We start from the raw sequence: 12,209 nt of genomic DNA, 5'->3' as shown, positions 1-12,209 counted from the left end.
AGCAGTTGTGGACTCGCCAACTCTGAGGGCGTTCAAATGGTCAGTGGACAGGCATATGGATAACATTGGAATAGCTTAGGTTAGAGGGTCATTAGATTGGTTCCACTGGTCGGCGCAACATTGAGGGTTGAAGGGCCTGTACTGCGCTGGAATGTTCTAAGTGGGGCTGGGCGGGGTGGTGTGTGGAAACGGGCAATGATCAGGGTGGAGAGAAGTTCCACTCCAATTGGGTGGGGAGCAGAGCCCTTAGATATCCATTGGGGGGTGGGAAATGTTTACTCAGGATATGTCCTTTCAAAGACAGTTACATGGATAAGATGGGTGTGGAGGCCAAACACGGACAACTGGGACTAGCTTAGCGGCTTAAAAAAAAGAGGGGCGACATAGACAAGTTTGGCTGAAGGGTCTGTTTTCATGCTGTAAACCTCTGTGAGTCTGTCGCGCCCCGGTCTCTGAAGACAGCGAGACCCTGCACCCCCTGAGTGACAGCCCTCTTGATAATTTTTAGGCAGAGTATCATGAAATCTGGAGAGAAAAGTGACCAGTTTGCCTGGTGAGAAACACCAGAGTTTTCTGGCTGGAACCAGCACTCTCTGCCGTTTTTAAGACTCCCTCCATTATAACTAAGATGTGAAGGTTATGAGTCAGAGGAAGCATTGACAGTGTGAAGAGCTCAACAAGGGGCTAATAGTGGCATAAAAATAAGATATCAGAATATGTTAATGAGAGAACAGATGTCAGCGCTCAGTGAAATTAAGCTACACAATGACAGATGGCCCAGTCGGGAGGGGGGATTTTGCATTGGAACAAAAGAGTGTTTTCTGGTGGTGTTGATGAAAATGGTAGAGGCGGGTCCTGTTGAATTTGGAGTTTAGTGGGGCGGAAAGCGAAGGTAAACGTCACTTTGGGACCCTTGTCATTGTTTTGGGAGGGAGGGGAAGGGGTGTGGGGGCAGAGGCTTAGGAACCCTGTTGAGTGCTCTATCTACCGAGGTTGGGGGTGGGGGTGGGGGTGGGGGGGAGGGGCGTTGGAAAGAATACCTCGAGCGCTATTTTCGAAGGTGGCATCAGAACAGATGAGGTGGAATTGGAGAAAGGGACGGAGCCCACACAGGGAGCGGGACGTGAGGAGCTGCAGTCGAGGTAGGTATGGAATTCAGTAGGTTTGTCATGAATATTGTTGGTTAGTCTGTCACTCGGAATGGGGACAAATGTCAGGAAAGGGAAGTGTCAGACCGTGTGAAGGTGAGGGAGAGATGGAAATTAAATTTATCCAGCATTATTTGCATGTTTATTGATGTCTTTTCTTTTACTTCACAGGTATTTCAGTTCGCCTTGTTGTCCAACAAGGGGCATACACGCGGTGGGTCGTGCGAGGGCTGCTCTTGGATGTTGCTTCGAGAGTTGCCTAGTGCTTCACGTCGTTAGTGTGCACTTAAACTGGACCATCTGACGGGCAACACGACAGCTCAGTGACTGTCACTGTTTGCTGTGCAGACACATGGATTTGGGCCGGTGTCTGCGGGAGTTTGCACATTCTCCCCGTGCCTGCGTGGGTTTTCTCTGGGTGCTCCGGTTTCCTCCCACATCCCAAAAAACGTGCTCTTAGGTTGATTGGTGTTAACAAATTGTCCCTAAATTAGTCTTCCTTCAATCTTCCCCAATAGGCGTAGACAAAGGTCATGGGCAGAGGAGGGCACTCAGAATGTTAAAATGGCGGCACGGGCTCGATGGGCCAAAGGGCCTGTTTCCCGTGCTGTGTTGTTCTCTGTTCTTTATTTTCTGTTTCTGATTCAGATTTCCACAGCACTTCAATATGTCACTTAGAAATTACTGTGAACTGCAACAATTGTGTTTGCACAGCGTACTTTATTTTTGACAAAGCAGCAAGTGACATTCACGTCACACATGATGACTATCTTCAGTAAGAGAGAATGCAGCCCTTACCCCTTGACGTTCACAGAATAGAGTCCCCGCAGGGCAGGAGGAGGCCATTCAGGCCCATCGAGTTTGTACCAACTACAATCCTACCCCAGCCCTAAGCCCATAGCCCCAATGCATTTACTCTAGCTAGTCTCCCTGACATTCCCTGGCAATTTAGCATGGCCAGTCCACCTAATCCGCACATCTTTGGACTGTGGGAGAAATCCGTACATACCGCTCCACTCAACTCTGGAATCGACCTAATGAATCTCTCGGCAGTGTTAAAATTAATTCATACAGTTAAACAATGAGCCAATACAGACACAATGGGCCAATTGGTCTCCTGTCTATGTAATAGATGACCCACCACTTTTGCTGGAAATCTGAGTAATGGTATCCATCATCCCTCCAACTGTTCACTCGTGGTGACACAGTGGTTAGCACTGCTGCCTCACAGATTCCTGGCTTGGGTTGCTGCCTCTGTGGAGTTTGCATGTTCTCCCCATGTCTGCATGGGTTCCCTCTGGTTTCCTCCCACAGTTCAAAGACGTGCAGGTTAGGTGCATTGGCCGTGTTAAATTCTCCCTCAGTGTCCCCAGGCAAGTCTTGGAGTGTGGCATCTAGGGGATTTTCACAGTAACTTCATTGCAGTGTTAATGTAAGCCTACTTGTGACTAATAAAAAAATCTTTACTTTGGAAGAAAGGCGCCCTTATGTAAAAACATCACGAATCCATTTCTCAAGAATATGTCTAGGATTTTGGTTTAAAGACACACAAACTCCACCCCAGCCCACAGGTATCTCGGTGAGCTGAGACAGGAGTTCAGTGTTAACGCTAAATGGGATGATACAGAAGTGGGACTGGCCGTTCGAGGAGGAGGTGGTTTGCAGCTTTGAAATCGAAAATGAGAGCATAATTAACGTTTGCTCGTAACATCAAAGAATAGAGGAGTCATTGCCGGGAAGATTGCTCTGGATCATTCCCCAAACCAGACACTATGTTCTCCAGCATTTGAACGGATGGCTATGTTTAGATAACAGAATTACTGTTACGGTGCTGTTATAGCCCATCGTGTCTGCCCCAGCTCTCCAAGTGAGCATCATGACTTGATGCCGTTCTCCTACCTCTCCCCCCACCCCGTACCTCTGCACTATTTCTATTCAAGTAACTGTCTAATACCCTCTGGAGCACCTCGATTGAACCTGCCTCCACCACAGTTCCCCGCAGTGAATTCCGCTCCAAACATCCGTGATGAGAAAAAGATTTTTCCTCGCTTCACGTTTATTTCTTTTGGATGTCGCTTATCCTGGCATGTTAATTCATAGAAATTTCACAGAAATCCTACAGTACGGAAATCGAATCTGCGCCGACCATAAACCCACCCAGGCCCTACCCCCATATCCCTACATATTTACCCTTCATCCCTCTAACAATGCAGTTCACAACTCCAAGGGGCAATTTTTAGCACGGCCAATGCACCTAACTCGCACATCTTTGGACTGTGGGAGGAAACCGGAGCACCCGGAGGAAACCCACGCAGACACAGGGAGGATGTGCAAACTCCACACAGACAGTGACCCAAGCCAGGAATCGAACCCAGGTCCCTGGAGCTGTGAAGCAGCAGTGCTAACCCACTGTGCCACTGTGTCGCCCATTCACATGTCAACCTATCCACAATGGGGAGAATTAATTAATTCAGGGCAGTCACTTAACCGTATTTCAAATTCTTCAAATTACAAATCTTGCTTGCAAATCTGCATCCGAAGCGAAAAGTTGTTGACAGTTTTGCATTGATAAATAGAGTCCCTACAGTGCAGAAGGAGGCCATTCAGCCCATCGAGCCTGCACCGGCCACAATCCCACCTAAGCCCTATCCCCATGACCCGATGCATTTACCCTAGCTCAACCCCCTGACACTAAGGGGCAATTTAGCACGGCCAATCCACCTAACCCACACAGCTTTGGACTGTGGGAGGAAACCAGAGCACCCGGAGGAAACCCACGGAGACATGGGGTGAATGTGCAAACTCCATATGAGTTGGGAATCGAAAGCGAGTCTCTGGCGCTGCAAGGCAGCAGTGGTAACCAATGTGCCACCGCGCTATCCATTTTGTAGGATTCTCAATGGTTGTGTTTATTTACTGAGAATATGGAAGCAGGCACGTGTTGTCTTAAATTCACTTGTCTTCATGAACTGAACTGCACCAGTGTCGTTAAGTGCGCTTTATGTGTTTAAATAATCTGCCCTTTAAGATGGTCAGTACCTATTTATAATGTGTATAAATGCCAGATCATCCTTCCCAGCTGGATAAATATTTAAGTCTCCAGATTTTTGAAGTGGTCTCACAATAAGAAATTGGATTCCGAGTAGTGGATTTAAAAACCAGCCAGTCATTGCGAATATCTCAACTGCAGCTTATAATTAAAACAGGTGTTTAACACAATGAGATGTCTGAAGGTGCTATGCAGGAGGGTTATGGAAGAAAATGCAACCCTAAGGCATGTTAGGAGGTATTTATTTAAATCTGGGTCAGTTGACCAAAAGCTTGGACAAAGGTGTAAGTTTGAAGGAGTGTCTTAAAGGAGGTAAGTGAGGTAAAGAGGTGTAGGGAGGGGATTCCAGGGCTTGGGACCCTAGACATCTGAGGGTTAATGGGGGGGCGATTAAACCCAATGATTCTCAAGAGGCCAGAACTGGAGGAGCTCAGATATCTCGGAATGTGGTGGGGCTGGAGGAGATTGCAGAGATAGGGAGCAAGACCATGGAGGGATGGATAACAAGGATGAGAATTTTAAGACCAAGGCATTGGTGACTGAGAGCCAGTGTAAGCCAGCAAGCACAGGGGTGAGAGGGGAATGGGACTTGTTACGAATTAAGATACAGACATCAGAGTTTTGAATGTCCAAAAATTTGCAGAGGGTAGAGAATGGGAGACCAGCTAGGAGTATGTCGGAATAGTTCATAGAATCATACAGTGCAAAAGGAGGCCATTTGGCCCATCAAATTTGCGCCAACAACAATCCTACTCAGGCCCTATCGCTGTAACCCCATGCATTTACCCTAGCTAGTCCCCCTGACACTAAGGAGCAATTTAGCGTGGCTAATCCACCTAACCTGCACATCTTTGGACACTAAGGGGCAATTTAGCATGGCCAATCCACCTAACCTGCACATCTTTGGGCACTAAGGGGCAATTTAGCATGGCCAATCCACCTAACTTGCACATCTTTGGGCACTAAGGGGCAATTTAGCATGGCCAATCCACCTAACTTGCACATCTTTGGACACTAAGGGTCAATTTAGTGTGGCCAATCTTTGGACTATGGGAGGAAACTGGATCACCTGGAGGAAGCCCACACAGACACGGGGAGAATGCACAGGCAGTGACCCAAGCCGGCTCCCTGATTGCTGTGAGGCAGCAGTGCTACCCACCATGCTGGTGACTCTAGAGATAATGAAATTGGAGATGGTGGAAGCATGAGTGAAGGCTTCAGGAGCTGGTGAGCCGAGAGAGGGGAGGGATGTTCGGTGTTAATATCTGTGAGCTATCTGGGATGATGAGAAAGGAAGCAGTGAGTGGTTGAGGAGGGGGCTGTTGCAGCTTCAAGGAAAGTTTATTGTTTTTAACCTGCTGCATATCTGGCGAGGGTCAATGTCCATAATATCAAAGCAATGCGATGGCGTTCCTTTCACATTCTCCAGAGATGGAGGAAGCAGATTGTATTCCAGTGTCTGTCAGGCTGACCTGGAGAAATCAATACCCCTGACAGGAGAATCCTATTTAGAGTCAGGCAGCCCTCCTGCTGCAGTCCACAGGCTGAATGACAAATTATTTCATGGGTTAGTGCAGAGAGTTCCAATGAGAAGTGTTGCAAAGGCATTTGTGCAATTATTTACAGTACATCTCCGAGCCAGGTGCTGGGGGATTTCCTTTGTGTTGCACTGATTTATGCAGCGATTAATCATTTAATAAAAGCCGCTTAAAAAGAGTCAATATTCCCTGCTCCTGGCTGCCTTTCTCAGGGGGATGCCTCTCCCACCCACCTGGTCAGCGAGCTCCCTCCAGACAGTCCGACCTCTTTGTCTCCTTTACACTCCGACAGTGAAACCTGTCCCAAGAACACTGCCCTTGACAGAGAGAGAGGGCTGTGTCAATCCTTTAAGCCCCTTTTAAGTCCGACCACAAAGATAATCAGTGTGAGTGGACCGTGACATTGGCAGCGCAGAATGATCCCGCAGTGATCCCACTAACAAAGCGATGAGCAGCTAATGTGAACTCATTTAAAAACAGCCAGAAGATTTGGCACATTTCCCCAAACCTGTTCCTGGCTCCCTGGGGGGTCCTGCAGCTTTTACAGTGTCATTAGGAAAGTTCAGAAATGATGAAAATATGTAAACGAGAGGGCTATTTATTCTCCATATTCATTATCCAGCATCGCTCACCCTCAGCATATGAACCTCACCAGGTTGTGCTGGTTGAGGTTTAGAACCATCAGTGATATTTGGCACTCAAGTTACTTAGAAACACAGAAACTAGGAACAGCAGGAGGCCATTTGGCCCTTCGAGCCTGCTCCACCATTCATGGCTCATCATCGAATTCAATATCCTGATTCCCCCCCTTTCCCCCATATCCCTCAATCCCTTTAGCCCCAAGAGCAATATCTAATTTCTTCCTGAAATCACACAATGTTTTGGCCTCAACTACTTTCAGTGGGAGTGAATTCCACACATTCCCAACCCTCTGGGTGAAGAAATTTCTCCTCATCTCAGTTCTAAAAGGTTTACCCCTTATCCTCAAACTCTGACCCCCTAGTTCTGGACTCCCCCACCATTGGGAACATTCTTTCTGAATCTACCCTGTCTAACCCTGTTAGAATTTTATAAGTTTCTATCTGATCCCCTCTCACTCTTCTAAACTCCAGTGAATATAATCCTAACTGTCTTAGTCTCTCCTCATGTTTCAAACCTGCCAATGGAGGAATCGGTAAGAAGTCTCACAACACCGGGTTAAAGTTCAACAGGTTTATTTGGTACCATGAGCTTTCAGAGCACTGTCCCTTCCTCAGGACTTGCCTGATGAAGGAGCTGCACTCGAAAAGCTCATGATTCCAAATAAACCTGCTGGACTTTAACCTGGTGTTGTGGGGCTTCCCAGTGTGCCCACCCCAGTCCAACGCCGGCATCTCCACATCATCCCAGGAATCAGCCTGGTAAACCTTCGCTGTGCTCCCTCTATAGCAAGGACACCCTTCCTCAGATAAGGACACCAAATACCCTTCCTCGGATCAGGGCATAGCTTTAAATTAAGGGGTGGTAATTATAGGACGGATGTCAGAGGTGGGTTCTTTACTCAGAGGGTAGTGAGGGCGTGGAATGCCCTGCCTGCAGCAGTTGTGGACTCGCCAACTTTAAGGGCGTTCAAATGGTCGGTGGATAGGCATATGGATAACATTGGAATAGTTTAGGTTAGCGGGTCATTAGATTGGTTCCACTGGTCGGCGCAACATCGAGGGCCGAAGGGCCTGTACTGCGCTGGAATGTTCTATGTTCTAAAACTGCTCACAATATTCCAGGCGTGGCCTCACCAACGCCCTGTACAATTGTAGCAAAACATCCCCTAAGCCTATACTCAAATCCTCCATAATGAAGGCCAACATACCATTGCCTTCTCTACTGCCTGGGCACTGAGGGAGCTCTGCAGCCAACTGGGGGACGTACAGCTGCCTGGCTGACCAGAAATGACCATGTATGGATCGAGAGTCAGATCTGAACTTTCTCCAGCCTTTTCTTGCACCCCCAATCTGGACATTGCAGCCTGTGATTGTAATCCTGAGGGTGATTTTGAACCGTTGTTGGTGATTTGTGGAATTACTGTCACAGCTGCAAAATCTGGCAAGAGTTAGAAAATCGAATCTCAGCGGTGAGATTACGATTTCTGATGTTCAACCACTCCTCTCCTTGCTGGGGAGGGGAGGGGAGGGTGGGGGGGGCTAGAAAGCGGGTGGGAGGAGATGAATACAGAGGGTCAGTGGCTGTGGGACTCTTGGGTGAGAGGCCAAACTGCAAGGGTAGCACAGGGGACTCAGAGAAGGGGTCCTTCCCAACCTCATGAGGCCTGAAGACTCTCTCATTTTGAGGGGGGGGGGAGGATATTGCAGTGTGGTTTTAACCCTACAGGCAGGCAGCAGTGTGAGGACAAACAGGGGTGAGCTGTACAGCGGATCAAGCCCGTTGGTTGTGGGGGCTTGTCCGTCGGGGATCAGGAACGCCCAAAGCAAACAAAACAAAGTGTAAAGAAAACTTACAAACATCAAGTCAAAGTGTGACTAAAACACACCACCTCCCCCCCCCCCCCCCCACCCCCCCCAAATCCCCTGCCGCGTCCAATGGGAATGGAGGAACTGGGGGAAGGGGAGTAACCCTGTATTCTGTACCCTGAGGCCTACAGGCTAATGTCACACCCTTCACGTCAATCGTTTGAGCCTCGCCTGCGATACGAGGAAGCCAGTGGCCTGATCAGCTCCCTGACCCTTTGTGAGTCAGTTGTGCCAGTTAGACCAGCACAGCGATACACGAGTGTGTCACCGACTGGAGTCCTGCATCTCCTCCCATGAGGAGGAGGTGGGGGGGGGGGGCAACGGTGATGGTCAACAGGCAGAGGAGGAGGTTTGGTGTCCACTTGAGGCGATGTCTTCATTGGCTTTGGGGACAATCAGGATTAGAGAGTGAAGACTTCTCCCACATGAGGTCTGACCACAGAAAATTACAGCTCAGAAACAGGCCTTTTGGCCCTTCTTGTCTGTGCTGAACCATTTTTTGCCCAGTCCCACTGACCTGCACTTGGACCATATCCCTCCCCACCCCTCTCACCCATGAACCCGTCCAAGTTTTTCTTAAATGTTAAAAGTGACCCCGCATTTATCCAGCAGCTCATTCCACACTCCCACCACTCTCTGAGTGAAGAATCCCCCCCTAATATTCCCTTTAAACTTTTCCCCCTTCACCCCTAACCCATGCCCTCTGGTTTTCTCTCCCCTAGCCTCAGTGGAAGAAGCCTGCTTGCATTCACTCTATTGATACCCATCAAAATCTTATAGACCTCTATCAAATCTCCCCTCATTCTCCAGGGAATAAAGTCCTAACCTATTCAATCTCTCTCTGTAACTCAGCTTCTCAAGTCCTGGCAACATCCTTGTGAACCTTCTCTGCACCCTTTCAACCTTATTTACAACCTTCCTGTAACTAGGTGACCAAAACCGTACACAATACAGTGACATCAACTCATTGTAATGTGCTGCCTGTGACGGTGCCCACATTCCCAGGGCAGGGCACTAAATCCATTGGTCAAACGTCGCAGGAGGATGCTGACCACTTCAATGAGGGCAGAGCGATGTCCCTCTCGCCCTCCGCGATGTGCCTGACTCCTGCCTGCCCCAGAACCGAATGTGCCCTACCAACCAATCGCGGAGTTCAGAGACGCTGGGTGTCTTGTCTCAGCCACATTTGCCCTCTGCGATGACAGGGGCCCAGGCATTTCCTCCATCTCACTACATCTGAGGTGGGCAGCCTCTCAACCCTCTGCCAGCCCCCTGGCACTGGAGAGGAGTGGCAGACAGGAGGCCTGAGGGTTGGTGCTGGCAGGCTGGTTGTCACTCTCCATGGATGGAGGGGGCTGCTGGGGAAGGGGGGGTTGCTGGGGGAGGGGGGGGGGGTTGCTGGGGGAGGGGGTTGCTGGGGGAGGGGGGTTGCTGGGAGGGGGGGGCTGCTGGGGGAGGGGGGTTGCTGGGGGGAGGGGGGTTGCTGGGGGAGGGGGGGTTGCTGGGGGAGGGGGGGTTGCTGGGGGAGGGGGGGTTGCTGGGGAAGGGGGGGTTGCAGGGGGAGGGGGGGTTGCTGGGGGAAGGGGGGGTTGCTGGGGGAGGGGACTGTTGGGGGAGGGGGGGTTGCTGGGGGAGGGGGGGTTGCTGGGGGAAGGGGGGGGTTGGTGGGGGAGGGGACTGTTGGGGGAGGGGGGGGGTTGCTGGGGGAGGGGGGGCTGCAGGGGGAGGGGGGGTTGCTGGGGGAGGGGGGGTTGCTGGGGGAAGGGGGGGTTGCTGGGGGAGGGGGGGTTGCTGGGAGAGGGGGGGTTGGGGGAGGGGGGGTTGCTGGGGGAGGGGGGGTTGCTGGGGGAGGGGGGGTTGCTGGGGAAGGGGGGGGTTGCAGGGGGAGGGGGGGTTGCAGGGGGAGGGGGGGGTTGGGGGAGGGGGGGTTGCTAGGGGAGGGGGGGTTGCTGGGTGAGGGGTGCTACTGGGGGACTGTTGGGGAAGCGGGTTGATGGGGGATGGGTTTCACTGAGGATGGGGACTGCTAGGGAGCAGCCTGCTGGGGTGGGGTGCCGCAGGAAGGGCAACGGACGAGATTCTCTCCAATTTTCTCACCAGAGTTACACTTTGAAAAAATAGGGAGAAATTTCACCCATTGCTGCTGGTTCTTGACTCAAAGTTAGAGGAGACAGCAAACAGTGGGCTGGAATCGAGCATCATTCACAGCGGGGTGTCCTCACACACACACACACACACACACAACAGGCACGTGTCCCATTTAACGTGTCGATGGTAGCCATGAGGTGGAGGTACAGGCATTGGACTGCCCCCGAATAATGATCTGGAGGTGGGGCGGGCTGTTAACGCGCAAATAAGTGCGGCGTGCAGGAATGGGACGGCCATAATTATGGGGGATTTCAATCTACATATTGATTGGTCGACCCATGTTGGACGCGGGGGGCTCGAGGAGGAGTTCTTGGAATGCTGCCGGGATAATTTCCTTGAACAGTGTGTGTTGGAGCCGACGAGGGAGCGAGCTATCTTGGATCTGGTGTTATGTAATGAGGCGGGTAGAATTGGGGACCTTGCGGTGAAGGATCCTCTTGGGGAGAGTGATCATTGTATGGTGGAGTTTCTGGTGCAGATGGAGGAGGAGAAAGTGGGTTCCCGGACACGCGTCCTTTGTTTGAACAGAGGGGAGTATGGTAGGATGAGAGAAGAATTGGCAAATGTTGACTGGGGGAGCGCGTTGGAAGGTAGGTCTGCTGAGGAGCAGTGGAGGATCTTTAAGGAGATCTTGGTGCTCAGCAGAAATTTATTCCGATGGTTAAAAAGGATCGTAGGAGGAGAGATAAGCAGCCGTGGATAACGAAGGAGGTAAAGTGTTAAATTAAAAGCGGATGCGTTTAGAGTAGCTAAGAGTAGTGGGTGAGAAGAGGATTGGGAGAGGTTTAAATGTCAACAAAGAATGACAAAGAAGTTGATAAAGAAGGGTAGGAGAAACTATGAAGCTAAACTTGCGCTTAATATAAAAAAGGATAGTAAGAGTTTTTATAAATATATAAAAAGGAAGAGGCTGGCTAGGGTGAACATTGGACCCTTAGAGGATTAGAGGGGGGGACTTAGTGGTAGGGGATGGGGATATGGCTGAGGCCTTGAATAACTTTTTTGTTTCGGTCTTCACGGAGGAGGACGTGAATAATTTGCCGGGTGTTAGCGATGGAAAGGTGGTAGGACTGGAGGGTCTTAATGACATTATTGTTACTAGAGAGGCGGTGCTCGACAGACTGGAGGGGCTGATTGTGGACAAGTCCCCAGGACCGGATGGAATGCATCCAAGGGTTCTGAAAGAAATGGCGGAGGTGATAGTGGATGCCTTGGTGATTATTTTCCAAACGTCGCTGGATTCCGGGGAAGTGCCGGAAGATTGGAAAATGGCTAATGTTATGCCGTTGTTTAAGAAGGGTGGCAGCCAAAAGGCAGGGAATTATAGGCCGGTTAGTTTAACGTCTGTTGTAGGTAAAATGTTAGAATCCGTCATCAAGGAGGAAATAGCGAGGCATCTTGAGAGGAATTGCTTGATAGAGCAGACACAGCACGGTTTCGTTAAAGGGAAGTTGTGTCTAACAAATTTACTGGAGTTCCATGAGGATGTGTCTAGGGTGGTGGATAGAGGAGAGCCGGTGGATGTGGTCTTTCTGGATTTTCAGAAGGTGTTTGACAAGGTGCCTCACAAGAGGTTATTGCAGAAGGTCAGGGGGCATGGAGTTGGGGGTAGGGTGTAAGTGTGGATAGAGGATTGGTTGTCAAATAGGAGGCAGAGAGTGGGGGTCAATGGGTGTTATTCGGATTGGCGGATGGTGACTAGTGGAGTGCCCCAGGGGTCGGTGCTGGGGCCTCAGCTATTTACCATTTATATAGATGATCTGGAGGAGGGAACCGAGTGTATGGTGTCGAAATTTGCTGATGACACCAAGATTGGTGG

The sequence above is a fragment of the Carcharhinus amblyrhynchos genome, chromosome 3 (assembly GCF_965287045.1).
Source record: "Carcharhinus amblyrhynchos chromosome 3, sCarAmb.v2.hapA, whole genome shotgun sequence".
Taxonomy (NCBI): Eukaryota; Metazoa; Chordata; class Chondrichthyes; order Carcharhiniformes; family Carcharhinidae; genus Carcharhinus; species Carcharhinus amblyrhynchos.
This window is presented reverse-complemented; position numbering follows the sequence as displayed.